Here is a 17,443-nt window from a genome sequence, read left to right as displayed (position 1 = left end):
TATGTTTTATTTAATTGTGTTTATTATTTCATGACTTTTATATTATTTTTAATACATTTAAAAAATTCGATATTTTAGTTAACTATAGTTTAACCATCTATATTTTGTACTCGATATTTTAGTACTTACCTGTTTGTAGATAGTGGTTCTATATTCTGTCCCTCGATATTTTTGAGTCGATATTTTGGGCAGTCTATACTCTGTCCCTCGATATTTAGTCACTGAACCCTCATTATGAGCATAGAGCATTATACAAATAAAGTCACAATAGAAAACAATTCAGGAGCCTGATTGACACAGCAAGTGTTGAATTGTCTTTGAGGGGCAAACTTTAACATTTTCCACACAATTTCTCTTCGAACTGACGAATTCAGATATTATGGGTTGATATTCAGTCATCACAGCAGAGAGCTATAGTCCAAGTTCATCTTCCCATCATGTGCCTGTGGTCATGACCGAAATTTCAACTTTGCAGTGGTCTGTTACGATCAAGTATGTCATAATCTTAGCAAAACCTTTTACCGCCCTTTCTTAGGTTTAAGACCCCAGAAGCAGAAATGTACAGTAGGGAATTGATAAACACAGGATATGGTGCCATCATGTGGTGCTGCATTAAAAAGGAACAAAGCAAACCTTCTGTTTGGCCCGTTGCCTTCCCCTTGTGAATGCCCTGGCAACTAGCATCTATATTACTGAGCACTGTTGGCAGTGCTTTAAATGGACTGATACGGTCAGAAACAGAGTACCCACACTTCTTTATTTTGAGGGAGGATTACCAGCACTTCTCAGCACTGCTGCAAACGTTTAATTGTAGAGTACTGGCACTTCTCAAAAGCAAGTAGGTACTCTGGTCAGTGCTATAAATGGGCAGGCACTTGTTTAATTTGAAATGGAGATTCCCTACACTTCTCAGCACTCTTGTAATACATTTAGTCGCACAGCACCTACACTTCTCAAGAGCAAACAGGTACTCTAAATAGTGAGTGCCTGCACTTTTAAATTTCGGTTGAAAGCACTGACTCTTACAGGGTACATGAAATTCTATTTTTTTCATTTCAAGCACAGATTGACAGCAGTGACTCCGGGTACAGCCCAACCACTGTGTGCTTTGCAAACTCACATTCTGAATTTGCACAGCGACTCACAAAGTCGTATTTGCCTGAGCGTTGCTCTGTGCTTCAATTAGGCTTTTCCGACAAATTTAAGACCAAAGAGGTGTGGGAGGTTTGAATACGATTACTCGACACATCTGCCCATTCACCTTTAGAGGGCAAACACACATCAGGTTCACTTCTGCTTCAGAGGTAAGTTATGGTGTGCATTATCATGAATACAGTATTCCATCGCTTGGAGCTGCTGGTGGATGCCAATCCCTTTGTGGATACAATGGTGCCGATTACGATCCTGTAAAAACTGGGTACGAACCGTCGGACAGAGCATATTCCCCGTCCGACGTGTACCCGGTCGGAACAAGATACAAACATGGAAGTACGATTCGCACGGAAATACTATTTCCGTACGATTCGTGCAAAACACCGACCGACGAAAATATACATACAAATGTGATCCGGGAAAGCGCCGACGTGACGTCGGGACGCACGCAGCCTGCCATTCACGAACCAGGAAGTACGATTCGCACCGACGTCATCCCGCACGGAGAATATTTTCCGGCAGCCAAAAACTGCCGGGAAATCAGGACGACGCGAACAAGGAGTACCTGCACACGACAGACAGACATGGACCCGAACCTACGTGTCATCCCGGCCCTCATAGCAGTCGACCTCCTCTACAGGTTACGACGCAGATGCCGCAGAAGGTCAGAACAACAAAGGGAGGGGGGAAGGGGAGGCAGGAGCAGGGGCAGGCCACAAAACCCCCACCCAAGTCACACAGCACACATGCCCTGGACATACCTGACCCCCAGGCCCTGGTCACTACGAGGGGGTGGGGGCGTGTCCAGCAAAGCCAGCGTCCGCCACAACGGAAGTGGTTGACGACGCGAACCGGTAACACAACAATACAGGTACGTCCCGTACCCACGCCTTAAGAGCATGGGTACGAGTCGTACCACGCCCACACCTACGTCACCCCAACAATGGCGGGACGGCTGTACCCACGTGGCAAAGGCCTGGGTACAGCCCGCACAAGCATTCCACAGTGTGGGTACAGATATGTACGGACCGTACCCCCACCCCCGTATGCATGGAGCGTACCCCCCATGCCAACAGTGTATGTATGGACCGTACCCCCACCCCGTATGCATGGAGCGTACCCCCACCCCAACGGTTTATGTACGACCCGTACCCTCACCCGCGTACGTATGGAGCGTACCCCATGCCAACAGTGTACGTACGGACCGTACCCCCACCCCGTATGCATGGAGCGTACCCCCCATGCCAACAGTGTACGTACGGACCGTACCCCCACCCCGTATGCATGGAGCGTACCCCCACCCCAACCGTGTATGTACGACCCGTACCCTCACCCGCGTATGTATGGAGCGTACCCCCATGCCAACAGTGCACGTACGGACCGTACCCCCACCCCATATGCATGGAGCGTACCCCCATGGCAACAGTGTATGTACGGACCATACCCCCACCCCGTATGCATGGAGCGTACCCCCACCCCAACCGTGTATGTATGACCCGTACCCTCACCCGCGTATGTATGGAGCGTACCCCCACCCCAACAGTGTATGTACGACCCGTACCCTCACCCACGTATGTATGGAGCGTACCCCCACCCCAACCATGTATATACGACCCGTACCCTCACCCGGGTATGCATGGAGCGTACCCTCACCCCAACTGTGTATGTACGACCCGTACCCTCACCCGCGTATGCATGGAGCGTACCCCCACCCCAACCGTGTATGTACGACCCGTACCCTCACCCGCGTATGCATGGAGCGTACCCCCACCCCAACCGTGTATGTACGACCCGTACCCTCACCCGCGTATGTATGGAGCGAACCCACACCCGTGCATGTTCTAAGCGTACATATCCTGAAATAGGAGGGTTGGGTGCAGAGTCCTCCCAGCAGTGCCCAGACACAGGAGGGGTGTGTGCAGAGTCCTCCCAGCAGTGCCCAGACACAGGAGGGGTGTGTTCAGAGTCCTCCCAGCAGTGCCCAGACACAGGAGGGGTGGGTGCCTAACACTCACAGCAGTGCCCAGACACAGGAGGGGTGGGTGCCTAACACTCACAGCAGTGCCCAGACACAGGAGGGGTGTGTGCAGAGTCCTCCCAGCAGTGCCCAGTCATAAGAGGGGTGTGTGCAGAGTCCTCCCAGCAGTGCCCAGACACAGGAGGGGTGTGTGCAGAGTCCTCCCAGCAGTGCCCAGACACAGGAGGCGTGGGTGCCTAACACTCCCAGCAGTGCCCAGACACAGGAGGGGTGTGTGCAGAGTCCTCCCAGCAGTGCCCAGTCATAAGAGGGGTGTGTGCAGAGTCCTCCCAGCAGTGCCCAGACGCAGGAGGGGTGGGTGCCTAACACTCCCAGCAGTGCCCAGACACAGGAGGGGTGGGTGCCTAACACTCCCAGCAGTGCCCAGACACAGGAGGGGTGTGTGCAGAGCCCTCCCAGCAGTGCTCAGTCATAAGAGGGGTGTGTGCAGAGTCCTCCCAGCAGTGCCCAGACACAGGAGGGGTGGGTGCCTAACACTCACGGCAGTGCCCAGACACAGGAGGGGTGTGTGCAGAGTCCTCCCAGTAGTGCCCAGTCATAAGAGGGGTGTGTGCAGAGTCCTCCCAGCAGTGCCCAGACACAGGAAGGGTGTGTGCAGAGTCCTCCCAGCAGTGCCCAGACACAGGAGGGGTGGGTGCCTAACACTCACAGCAGTGCCCAGACACAGGAGGGGTGTGTGCAGAGTCCTCCCAGCAGTGCCCAGTCACAAGAGCGGTGTGCGCAGAGTCCTCCCAGCAGTGCCCAGTCATAAGAGGGGTGTGTGCAGAGTCCTCCCAGCAGTGCCCAGACACAGGAGGGGTGGGTGCCTAACACTCACAGCAGTGCCCAGTCATAAGAGGGGTGTGTGCAGAGTCCTCCCAGCAGTGCCCAGACACAGGAGGGGTGGGTGCCTAACTCTCACAGCAGTGCCCCTGCAAAGAAAAGGGTGGAGTACCCACAGATCCAATGCCCACAGATGTCAGTCAGGTGCACAAAGATCCTGCAGTACATGTACCACATGTGTGCGAGGCTGGGAGTATACACATGCATAGCGCCGAAAAGATAACATGTCCACATGAAGTCATGACAACAGTCTACATACACAAGCACAGTGACCACCAAGGACGCCACGAATGATGCAGGTGGAGACATCGCTCAGCATGCATGGCCCAAGTCTAACGAGTCCGTCACACACCCAGCCAATGTAGACACAGCTCAGCACCACATATTGGAATGACCCTGCAGGGAAGATGTCAGGTTACACAGAGGAAGGAACACACCTTGGGACGATGTCACCATGCAGTAACTGCTTACATGAACAAAGTTATGTAGCCAACAGCTTGTGATGGCACACAGATACCAGGATCCACCCTATGACCAGCACAAGACTACAATTCCCACACAGCCAACACATTATCACCACCCAAAATAATGGAGCAGGTCCACCAACAGCAATACCAGACAGACAGTAGTGTACTAAGGAAAAATAAATTGCTTTATTCAGCATCCAAAAATCTGTTTGTCCCTTGAAAGTTCAAAATGTACAATGCCCATAGGGCAATCCAAAGTTCAAATCCAGGTGGGGGACACAGTGGGACGCGTGTCCCCTAGCTTGCCTGCACAGTCAGACTCCTTCGTCTTCCAGATGGGGGGGGGCATCATGTGGGGGGGAAGGACCAGGCACCGCAGGGACATGAGGGCGAAGGGTAGGCGTCGTGGGTGCAGGGACGGAGGACTCCACCACAGGGGGGGGGGGCAGCGCCAAAGGCGGAGGCCAGGATGGCGCTGCACACCTTAGCAAGGTCCTCCAGCGACTCCCCTGCACCCGAAGGAACCACAGGCCCCAAGGAGGGGGGGGTCAGAGGGATGGGTCGCAGCGCCACTGGGGGAGGGTGTGGACAGGGAGGGGGGACTCAACCACCCTGACCGGGGACTCCTTTGACCGCTTGCGGGGTGGTGTCACTGTGGGGCTCAGGGACAGAGCGGCCATGAAGGAGTCTTTGCTGGATTTGTGGCCAGGAGAGCTGAGGGGAGGGGATTTGGAGGGAGTGGATTTGGTGGAATGCGGACTCCCACTCTGGCTGCGTGTCTTACGTTTGCCCCCCGACCCAGTGGGTGTGCCTACTTCACCCTGTGTGTGCGTGCCAGGAGGTGTGCGTTTGACCTTCCCTGCTGGTGTGGTGCCTCTGTCTGTTGTGGTGGGTGCATGCTGACGTCTGGGTGTACGTGGGACAGGCATGGGAGTGGGAAGTGTGGATGGTTCAGGGGTAGGGGGTTGGACGAAGCCCTGCAAGAGACCCACTGCTGCAGTCAGTGTCGTGTCAATGGACCTCAGCAAGTTGCGTTGGTCAGCCTGCGATGACAAAATGCCCTCCAGGTATGCCTCCATGTTGTTCAGCACTTGGCTGTGGCCGTGGAGGACATTAAGCATCGCAGCCTGACCAACCTGCAACTGCCGCTGGATGTCCACAGACTCGGCATTGGCGGCAGCAGTGGAGACAGGGGCAGGGGGTGCAGTGCCTGGCAGGAAGGAGACATGTGGTGACTGGGCACGCTGGGAAGGGACACGAGCAAGTGGGAGGCGGCTGATGGCAATGGAGGGGGCGGGGAGAGATGTTGTGCCGCTGTCAGCTGCTGGTGCAGCCTCCGCCCACTCGGAGAGCTCATCCTCGGACCCGTCAGCTTCATATTCTGTTGTGGCACTGGACAGGTCTTCGGCCTCACTCCCCTCCGCCTCAGTTCCACTCGATGTGCCAGCCAAGATGTCTCCGCTGGCACTGGTGCTCGGTCCCTCCGCTCCGTCTGTGCTGATGTCTCCCTCCGTGTCCCCCGACGATGCTGTGGGCAAGGTGAAGAGACAGCAATTAATCATACACCTGTATACATATGTCACATGAGTCCAATCTACATAGGTTACAGTGCATAGCCTAAAAAGAAAGATGAGTAACATCTACAAAACAAGGTACATATGTAGGCCCTGCAACACACAGTTGGTTGACCCACCATGCCACTGAAAAACTATGGAGAGCATGACACAATAGCAAATGACATGAAATGGATTTTGACAGAGGAGCCAGGCTCTGGGGACAATCCAGCACTGCATCTGCACCACACAGCGTTGCCGAAAATAGGGATGAGCAGGGACCATGTCCATGAACTTTAGGCACATGCTGCATAGGTAATACTGAAAACATGCCCACCATGACTGGCTCACTGCACCCTGAGTGTATGTCCAGACAAATATCACACACTGGCCAGACCTAGCAAGGAGATATCAGGTTTTGACATGTAGGCTTTGCCCGCACCAACCACCCCCTACATGAGACAATATGTTGAGACACAGGAAGCACTTACATCTCTTAGTCTGGGTGAAATACACATGGGCTGGATAAAAGCAAGATTGGACACAAAATACCCAAGGTGTGCCTGTCCAAATAATCATGTACAAATGGGCATCATCAGATGATTGTAACAAGACACACAGGCACTGGCCACCGTGAGTATGAACAAGGAAAATCAGGTCAGGCTGTACAGTGGACACTTGTACTACATTTTACGTCAATATACATGGTGCCAGGGGACAATGGCACAGAGCACAACCTATGCTGTAGACACTGAGAGTGTCCACATTTTGTGATGACACACATGACACCTAGGAAAATATGCCCCAGGGGACAGTAGTGGCCACACAACTCCATGGTCCTGAATGGGAATGACTGCAACACACGCCACCATCCCTGCACAATGCGTATCGCACACTCATGCACATCATGTCACAGGCCACAACATAGGACATGCGTGCTGTAAGGCATGACACTTGAGAGACTAACTCCCATGTCTGGACTCAGCATCAGTGCCAACTGACATGGAACCCACAAGTACTGAACTGGACAGGGCACAGGCAAGGTCCCAAAACCTGATACACACCACCCCCACACATGATGCTACAGGCATTGTTCACGTGGATAAAGTGCCAGCCTAGATAACCTTGTGAAGGAGTGACTACACACAGACCAGGGAACACATTGCAAGGAGGGGAAGGGAGGCAGGAGAGCACCGCTATACTGTGGGTATCAGGATCTGCACGGCACCTTTAAACCCTGGCAGTGTATCCATGCAACTCTGCACTTACAAATGCTGGTGGCACACAACAAACACACATGTACCTACCCCCTTCCTGCTGCTGCTTCTCCTGTAAGCGCCTGTCCAAGTCTGGAAATACCACCGCCAGCACACGCTTGTGGATGTGGGTCAGACGGCGGCGCCCGCGGTTCTTATGAGTCTCAGGTGAGTCCCCCAGCAGGACCCGTGCGATCCTCCGCGTCCAGCACCGGATATCCTGCCAGCGTTTTCTCACCTGGGCCAGGCGCCGCTTGCGACCGTCCGTCCTCCTCACGGCACTGACGGCGTTCATCCAGATCTGCTTCTTGGCAGAGGCGCCTACCTGTGAGGATGAACAAGTGACACTACATCAATACACCTGGCACATGTCACAGAGACACATATTAGAACAAATTTGCTGTTTACAACAAGGCATAGTATGCATCCAACGCATTGCACCTTTGTCATAGGGACATGATCCTCTGGGGAAGGGCAAAAGCAGTACGTGCCATTGAAAGTACACAGGTGGAATGAGGGCAACAACACAATCAATGATCCAGGCTCACACTGTGCATCACAAGCTACACCAGGATAATGTGCAGCACCTCTAAGCAGTCACATGCCACAGGCCACTGACGCTACCTCAGCAGAGTACACAGACACACACAGGCACAGGACATTCACCTGCCATTGCCAAATGCTGCTACAAACCTCACTCTGCACATGTGCCACTAGACGGGGGGGCTCACAGGTGTGGGGTTGGCTCTGCACGTCAGACACACAGCACTGCTCCCTGCTCACATCACATGGGCAGGGCATATCCATCCCTCATGCAGCTTGGGTGCTACACTCCACATATGCACCCACCCACATGACAGGGGACTTACACACACACCGATGTCCAGGGTACGAACACATCATGTGGACACTCTCAGCACCGGTACACAGAACTAACACACATCTGTGGGTACAGTCACCTGTCACACTAGGCTGACCACATAATCACATGAGGACTGTAGAGGCTACATTCCCAGGAGGATAAGACAGGCAGAATGTGGCATGCACCATGCAGTGATTGTCACAGTAAACACAATGCAAGTGAGGACGGCAGACATGCACCACAGCATGCCCTGGCTGGGAGACATCAGGCATTCCCCCCCCGGGACCCCCCCTTACAGTACATTGCATGTGTGTCACACCTGGACACAATGCCAGAAGTCACAGTCACAAAAAAGGGACACAGTCTGTGCCAGTGGACTCTGCACTCACCTGATACCCTGGGGGGTACTGTGGGAGGATCACATCCAGCAATGCCAGGTTCTCCTCCAGGGTGAAAGGCTGTGCCCTCTCCACAGACCTTGACATGGTTCCAGGGAATCAGGAGCAGCAGCTGGGTTGTATAATCCAAAGATGTGCAGGCAAGTGCTCTCTCATGGCACCTGGACACCTTATATCTGCCTTGCTGTCCTGTTTTATGCACAGGAGTACAGAGTGATTGGTCACTCACATTTGCATCCTATGTTTCCTCCAATCCCTTCAAACCTAGCACAGTCAGTGGGTTTGTATTGTTTATTTTTCCTGAGCATGATGTCAACTCCAGAACCACATTGCAACAAAGTAGATTCATTCAAACTGACTTTTGCTGTGCACCTGCAGAAAAAAATTCATACTTTAAACTTGGTCTCCATGACAACCAGCATGCATGTAGGCCTTTATACTTGTCCCTCATGTGTCCCCTATGTAATTTGGAGATTCACACACAGGTACGGTGCGTTCCGGGGCCCTAGGGCATCCCAAATGCATAGCAGCGGCCCGTACAGGCGTGTGTACGGTCCGTACCACTATGGGTACGCATACGCGAGCACACCCATAGTGATAGTGAGCGTACGCACGCGTGTACTGTCCGTATCACTATGGGTGTGCTGGCGTAAGTGTACCCATAGTGATACGGACCGTACACGCGCGCATACGCTCACTATCACTATGGGTGTGCTGGCGTATGCGTACCCATAGTGATACGGACCGTACACGCGCGTATGCTCACTATCACTATGGGTGTGCTGGCGTATGCGTACCCATAGTGATACGGACCGTACACGCGCGCGTACGCTCACTATCACTATGGGTGTGCTGGCGTATGCGTACCCATAGGGATACGGACCGTACACGCGCACGTACGCTCACTATCACTATGGGTGTGCTGGCGTATGCGTACCCATAGTGATACGGACCGTACACACGCGCGTACGCTCACTATCACTATGGGTGTGCTGGCGTATGTGTACCCATAGTGATACGGACCGTACACGCGCGCGTACGCTCACTATCACTATGGGTGTGCTGGCGTATGTGTACCCATAGTGATACGGACCGTACACGCGCGCGTACGCTCACTATCACTATGGGTGTGCTGGCGTATGCAAACCCATAGTGATACGGACCGTACACGCGCGCGTATGCTCACTATCACTATGGGTGTGCTGGCGTATGCATACCCATAGTGATACAGACTGTACACGCGCGCGTATGCTCACTATCACTATGGGTGTGCTGGCGTATGCGTACCCATAGTGATACAGACCGTACACGCACGCGTACGCTCACTATCACTATGGGTAGGCCTACGGCAGCACTCCCATAGTGATAGGGAACGTACACAGGCCCTCAGAGCGAATGTACGGTGCCTTTCACACATCACAGTGGTGAAAGGCAGCACACAGGAAGGAATAGAGCTGACATACTTGTCCATGGATGGACATCAAGGCATTGTCTGGGCAGTACTACATGTGTGGGGCACAGGTGTGAAAGGCTGTGATGTGGCACATTACTCCTGAGTCGAGAAGGCAATAGATGTATGATGAGATGTGTACAGATGTTATGTGTGACGGTGCAATATGTGCCAGGCATGCCCTTAACTCCTTTGACATCTGTGCATGTCGTACTGCACACTTGGGATGAGCGTCACTGGCATGGCACAGTCAACAACACACGCAAGTGTCCCCTGATGCCCGCTACAGGGGTTACCACACCAGACATGTGACTACCCACGGTGCACGATGTGTCTATGTCATGTATGTGTGGTGTGTTCCCATTAGCTTGATGTTGGTGTTCCCTCAAAAGCATCAGCTGTTGCAGCAACCAACATGTGTCTGTGTGTAGATGGACATGGCACACTGTTACGCACACCAGGCCACATGTGGTATCGGATGTGAGGTGTGTATGTATGCATGGGACACGGAGTAGCGTAACAAGGACCTGTCGGCATCCTCTCAATGTATGTGTGGTGAGTCATTACATGTACACCTTAATGGCAAGGTGTGTGGGCTGTCCTAGTGTAATGTCATGTGACCTGTGGCTCTAGTGTTCCGCTACCTGTCTCTGCAATCGACATCCTACTTCTGCTGATGTGTTGATGTATGTCACTCCTGTGTTGCGTCTGGCTGTTCACTTACACTGGGACACAGCTAATCCCATGCCATGGCATGTGGAGGTTCACAATCTCCGTGTGTAGCTGGGTCTTGGTAGGAGTGTCACCTGGCAGCCATACGTGTCCAGGGCATGTGGCACATACCTGACTCCGTATGTAGCATATGTGTATTGACAGATTAACATGTGCTCAGTACAAATAAATTGTTGTTGTAGTGCACTCACTCTTCCTTGTCACTTCCAAATTACTGCAGAGCGCCACCTCTTCCCCGACCAATTCCGGACTTGGCTGACATGCGGGAGAATGACTGTATACGCTGCTACCGCTTCCCCCAACTGTTGATTGAGGAGTTGACGGCAAGGCTGGCACCACACCTGCAACCGCTGCACAGGTATCCTACGGCACTGACACCCAAGCTGAAGGTAATGGCAGCCCTACATTTTCTTGCCACGGGTACCTTTCAATATACCATAGCTCATGTTGGTGGCATGTCCCAGAGCATGTTCAGCCGTGTGCTGCATGATTTCTTAGAGGCCATGTTGCTTCACCTGGATGAGTTCATCCATTTCCCAACTCCTGAACTGTTAAGCGTGGATTCTATACCCTGGAGGGATGCCCCATGTCATTTGGTCCATAGATGGGACACATGTGGCTTTGGTACCACCACAGGCACAGGAGGTAGCGTACAGGAATCGCAAACACTACCACTCCATCAATGCCCTTGTGGTGTGTCTGTCCAACATGGTGATTTCACATGTCTGTGCTCGTTTTCCAGGATCAGCACACGATGCCTACATCATGAGGCGTAGCAGGGTGCCTGAAATGATGATGCAGCTGCGCAACGAACGAGCATGTGTTGTTGGTGGGTACACTCTGTCTGTCCTGTATTTTGCGTAGACTTCCAGCACGACCGCTTCTCCTGTCCTACTTATGTCCATGTGGTTTCCATGTAGGGGACGCTGGCTATCCCAACATGCCATGGCTGATCACACCTCTCTGCATCCCCAGCACGCCGGCCCAGCTCCGCTACAACACCGCCCGTGACCGGACAAGGCGAGTGATAGAGAGGACATTTGGCCTCCTGAAGAGCCGATTCAGATGCCTCCACAAGACCGGCGGCGCACTCCCACATGCCCCGGCGAAGGTCTGCAAAATCTTCATGGTCTGCTGCATGCTGCACAACATGGCAGTTGAGAAAGCTGTGCCACTCATCCTGGATCAAGATGATCAGGACCATCCACCCGTGGAGGACGAAGGGCTTGGCAATGGGGCTAGTGATGTGGAGGATGTGGTTCCACAAGAGGACATTCGGAGTCGGCTCATACGCGACTTCTTTGCTTAGTGGTGAGTACCAGTGTCTGAGTGTGCACGCATTGGTCCCCGTGTGGCATGTGTTGCGATGTGTGTGTCCATCTGCATGTATGCCACGTGAGTCAGAGGTGTGTGTGGATGTGTCACTCGAGTGATGGTGCCAGTGATGAGTGTATTTCCCCAGTCATAATTGTGACCTAGCATGTTGTCATCCTTACATGTGTCGAGTACATGCACATGCAAGTGGCTGTGCTTTTTGTGGCTGACTTCTTGTGTGTCTCTCATCCCCAGGTACTTGCGCATGCCGTCTGCTGGTTGCATTGTTGTGGCACTGCTATTCCTCATGGACACGTCATCGTGTGCTGACTCAGCGTTACACGCACGGACAAGTTTGGAAGTCTCCTTAGGGTAAGGGATGCATCAGGGGTGTATTGGGTGTGGCAGTTGTTTACGATGTGTGCAAACTGCCCCTGTCGATGTTTGGTTCCTCTGCAGACATGTCGCATCACCATGGGACACATTACATGTAGCTGGGTACACCTGAATAGATGGTCAGGCTTGTTGCCAGTCATCTGTGATGGGATAGTGGATTGTGATGATGGCATCAATGTGTGTAACACTGCCCTCGGACACATATGGTTTGCATTGGCTTGACATGGTGTGGGACTTCCACATCAGAGGATCAATGGTGTATGGCAGCCTCTCCGTGAGCAGCAGGGGGTGTTTAGCTGTTACCCGACACTTGTGTGCCAGTTCCATGGCTATCACGCATTTGTACTGCAGAAGGGGGGTTCCAGTGTTGGACCCACATGTTACTTCACATGACCTGTGTATGTGTACTCCGAGTTGCCTCCGCATTCACGAATACATGAATAATAAAGGTGTCCCTATGCCTCCAAGGTGCCTATTCTCAGTCAATGCTGGTGTGTTGCCACGGTGCATACGGCATGTCTGGCATGGTTTTCCGTGATAGTGGCTATGTGTCTATGTGTCGAGTAGCAAGATGCAAGCTGTTTGTGTGGGATTAGACTCTGTATTGTGCATGATGTCCATGACTGTGTGGGTATTGTGACATGTGCCATCCCCATGCATCCAACGTTGGCCAGGCCACCATTCTCTGCATCCACCTGACTCAAGCTTGCAGGACATGGTTCTGCCACCTGTCCACACATACCTGGGTGCCCCCCAGGACACTCCACATGATCCCTGACCTCTGCGCATGGCTGTCGCTGTACTCAATATGTCTGTTGGCACGGTTGTGCGGCCACCCCCTCAGCTGGTTGGGCCCATCACGGGTGTGTATGGTGCTCCATGTCTGTGTTGCCTAATACATTGTGACCCATGTGTGTCCGGTGCCAGACTCAGGCCCCAGGGTGTGGATGGTTGAAGTCATATGAGAACTCAGGCATGGTTAGACTTTACAAGACACATGTAAGGTAATAATGCAAAATGTAGGCATCATCTCTTTATCGTGTAACTTTTTATTTTTGTTGGGGTACGTGGGGGGGGGTATGACATGAGGGGCTTTCCGGGTGTGTGGAATCCAAAGTTCACTGGGGGAGTTGGTGTCCTTGCCATTGGTAATCCTCAGAGTCCATGCCACAGTCTTTGTCAACATTGGTCAGACAGTGACCAGCATGTCCATGTGGCAGAGAATGTCTTTTGCTGATGTGCTGCTGTTGGTCCAGTGGGCCAGGTGCCAGGCCAGGTGTCCTGGGAGATGGTGCTGTTGCGCCGACCCTCACGGTCTTTTCCGTGGACGACCCGCCCTCCTGCGGGAACCCTCAGAAGCAGGCCGTGACGATTTTTGGGATGCTCCGCCGGATGTCTCCTCCTCCTCCTGATCCCTCCCTGTGGGTGGTGATGTTCTTGGCCTGGTGGCACAGGGAGGGTTGCCCATGTTGTCGGCCATCCGACGGAGTGTACGGTGAATTCCCGTGAACACCGTCACGAGCTCAGCCTGTCTGTCCTCCATCTGCCCTTGGTGTCGCAGTAGACAGGCATGTTGCTCCGCATGTTGCTGGGCCTGCTGGGTCTTGATCTCCTAGAGGGTCCCCTTCATCTCGTTAAGGGTGGACACAACCTGGCCCATGCCCGTGGTGTCCTGCCGGTATGTGTCCAGGATGTTTCTGACATGGGAATATACCGGTTCCGCAGCCAACTGGTCAGGCTCGCGCCTCTGCCGTCCTCCACTCCCACCACCCCTGCCCACTTGCACCTGGCCTGCCCTTGTGGGCACATCGGGTCTCCGGGACCCCTGAGGGGTGGCATTAGCGTTGTCGCCTGCCTCCTCCTGGGTGCCCGGTACACCGTGTCCCTCCTGGTCAGCCTGGCTGCATTGTGGTGGTGGGGCAGGGATCCTGGGTGTCTCCTGGGATGTGGCAGGAGTGGGGGTGGTGGTTGGCCCAGTAGTACCTGACGCAGGTGCTGCAGGTGGTTGGACACCAGAGGGGCCAGGTTTGTCAGGGTCGTCCACAGAGTGGTGAGAGTCGTCGCTGCCGGTGGGTCCGTCATCCCGCAGAGCCGGGTCCTGTGAGTCTTCCCCCCCAGTGTTGGGGGGTGATCCACGACATTGACCAGTGTGTGAGAGAGACAATGTTAATTTTGTTCCATGCAACATCCATGTTTCATTTGTTTCTGAGTTGGCACATTTCTTCTGGGTATTTGGATATGTCTTGCATTCCACTCACAGTGCACTTGTGCATGGGTATGTCCCTTGGCCACAGCTTTTGAGACTTTACCTATGTGTGGCACAGTCTTACTTGCTGCGTCAATTGTGACTGTAGTCAGCAGTGGAGTGAGCAGGTGTGGCGAGCCATGCATTGGCGCCTTCCGTGTTGCACTGTACGTGGGCACATGGAGATGTTCCACACACTTACATAATGCAGGTAGCTGTCGTTGTGCTCGTGCACAGGTTGAGACATGGCCCAGTGTTTTGCCATGGAGAAGAGAGGGGGATTCAGGCACTGGCCACCCTTGTCCACATGCACGCAGTCCACCTGCTGACGAGCAGACATTCCCACACCCCCCAAGGCTGAATTGGTCTCCCTGTGTGTCCCTTTCTCACTCCCTCTCTGTCCCCCTCTCCCTCCCTCCCTGTGTCAGCCTCCTCCCTCTTTCCGTCTCCCTGTGTCTCCCTCCCTCTCTCTCCCCCTCTCCCTCCCTCTGTGTGTCACCCTCTGTCACCTCAGCCCAGCTTCCTAGGCACACACTTTTTGCAGATCTTTGAATGGCCCTTGGCTTGTTGATGTGAGTTTGTTTCTGATCTCCAGGCACCCATTGGGTGTAGTGTCTGTGTCTGCGCTGCTGCTGTGGTGGTGTGTGCTGCCACTCTTTCACAGTGTTGGCTGTTCATTAGCTGCTGTCATGTGCAAAAACGTGCCTTCACCCCCATGTCTTAATGCAAGGCGTCTGCCATTTGCTGGCAAGTCTTTCCTGTGTGGGGACACACTGTTTGTCTGGCTGTGACCTAGGCCTTATGGGCAGAGGGCATTGTTGTCTGCTTCTGAGTTGCACTATGTGATTTTTGGGGCCCACACTCCCGCCATCCGGCTTACCGTGTCTTGTGTTGGTGTTTTCTGTGGCCTGTGACTTGGCATTGTCCAGCTGGGTGCATGGGGCATGGTGGCGCTAGTGGCATGTGCGTGTTCATGGAGTGTGGTTGAGTCATGCGATAGCTTGGGGTGGTTGCGTGCCTGATTGTGAGTTTGGTTGTGGATGACGTTCCCCCCATGTGAGGTGAGTTGTTTGTGTACTCACCCGGCTCTCGGAGTCCATCTACTCCGTCCACTGCCACCACCGGCAGTATGGCCATCACCCTCTCCTCCCAGGGATGGTATTGTACGCGTCTGCGGGGTGGCCCTCCTCCAGTGATGTTGGCCTGGTTGTGGTCGTCGGTCATTTTGGCTCGGACCCTCCTCCGCAGATCGTACCACCTGGCTTGGCATTCATGCCTGGTCCTTCTGGTGGACGCAACAGCATTCACAGCATCGACAATCCTCTGCCACATGGCTGTTTTTTCGGAAATGCTGGTCTGTCTGACCAATGTTCCAAAGAGGTGTGGCTCGACTCTGAGGATTTCGCCGACAAGGACCTCCAACTCTTGGCTAGTGAACTTTGGATTCTTGTTAGTGGGCATGGTGAGGGGTGTGGGTGTGGATGGTTGTGGGTGGTGTGGGTGTGGATGGTTGTGGGTGTGTGGGTGTGGTTGTGCAGGTGTGTGTGTGAATGTGATGAGGGGGTGTTTGTGAAGGTGGGTGTGTGAAGGTGTGCAAGTGTAAGGTGTAGTAAAGGTTCAAGTATGGTGCTGTAGGTTGTCTGTGGGGTCTGGCAGCAGTGAGTCTGTTGGAAAGGCTCATGGTTTGTGTCTATGGGCCCTTTTTATTGGTCCATTGGTGGGTGTGGCTGTGTTTGAACTTTGGGTGGGTGTGTTATAAGGAGTGGTTGTGTTTTGGGCCTCTGTTTGGGATTTTGGCAGTTGCAGGTCAGTGAATGTGTTGTACTTGTGCTTGTTGGACATGTTTTGTGGCTTTGTGCCATTCGAATAATGTATTCTTGTGTTGTTTTGCTTTGTCCTGGTTGTGTACGTGTGTTTTTAGCGTGTGTACGGTGTGTACATCGGCAATTTTGTTGTACAGTGCTGTCCTTGTGTCTGGCTTGGTACGACTCGTACATGCGCGATGTTGGGTGAAGGTGCTGGTGTTGGGGCCTGGGGTGCGCTCCGTACTTAGAATGTTGGGGTCGGGGTTATGTTATGTTATGTTATTTTTATTTGTACCGCGCACAGCTGCCCCAGCAAAGGGGCGTCCTGGCGCTTTGAGAAGGTGAACACAACACAGCACTAAAAGCGGACAAAAGGAGACGAGACACAACAGATAAACTAAACAAATAAAAAGGTCTTGATAGCCCGTCCAAACTGAAGGAGCTCATCGATGGCCCGGATTTTTGGAGGAAGAGAATTCCACCAACTCGCTGCCAGGACTCGAAAGGAGCGGCCACCAATTCTGCTCAACTTAAAACGCGGGACCACTGCTAAATTCTGGCCTAGCGATCTAAGAGTGCGAGAGGGGACATAGGGGATCAGCAATTTCTCCAAGATTTGTGGGGGAGTACCCTTTAGGATTTTAAATGCAAAGCAGAGAATCTTAAATCTAATCCTCTGCTGCACAGGGAGCCAGTGGAGAGAGCGCAGAGTATTGGACACCGAGCATCGCCTAGGCAGACCTGTCACCAGTCGGGCCGCAGCGTTTTGAACCCGCTGGAGCCGCAGAAATTCTGACTGGTTTATCCCCGCCAGTAGGGAGCTGGCATAGTCCAGCCTGGACAGCACTGATGCTTGGACCACCAGCTGTCTTGTTGGTGCATCAAAGAATTTGAGGATGGGTCGAAGTCCTCTGATGATGCCATAGCAAGAAGCCGCCACCTTCTTGGTATGA

Source organism: Triturus cristatus, chromosome 3_2 (genome assembly GCF_964204655.1).
Source record: "Triturus cristatus chromosome 3_2, aTriCri1.1, whole genome shotgun sequence".
In the NCBI taxonomy this organism is placed as follows: domain Eukaryota; kingdom Metazoa; phylum Chordata; class Amphibia; order Caudata; family Salamandridae; genus Triturus; species Triturus cristatus.
The sequence above is the reverse complement of the archived record's forward strand: the minus strand, read 5'-3'. Positions refer to the sequence as shown.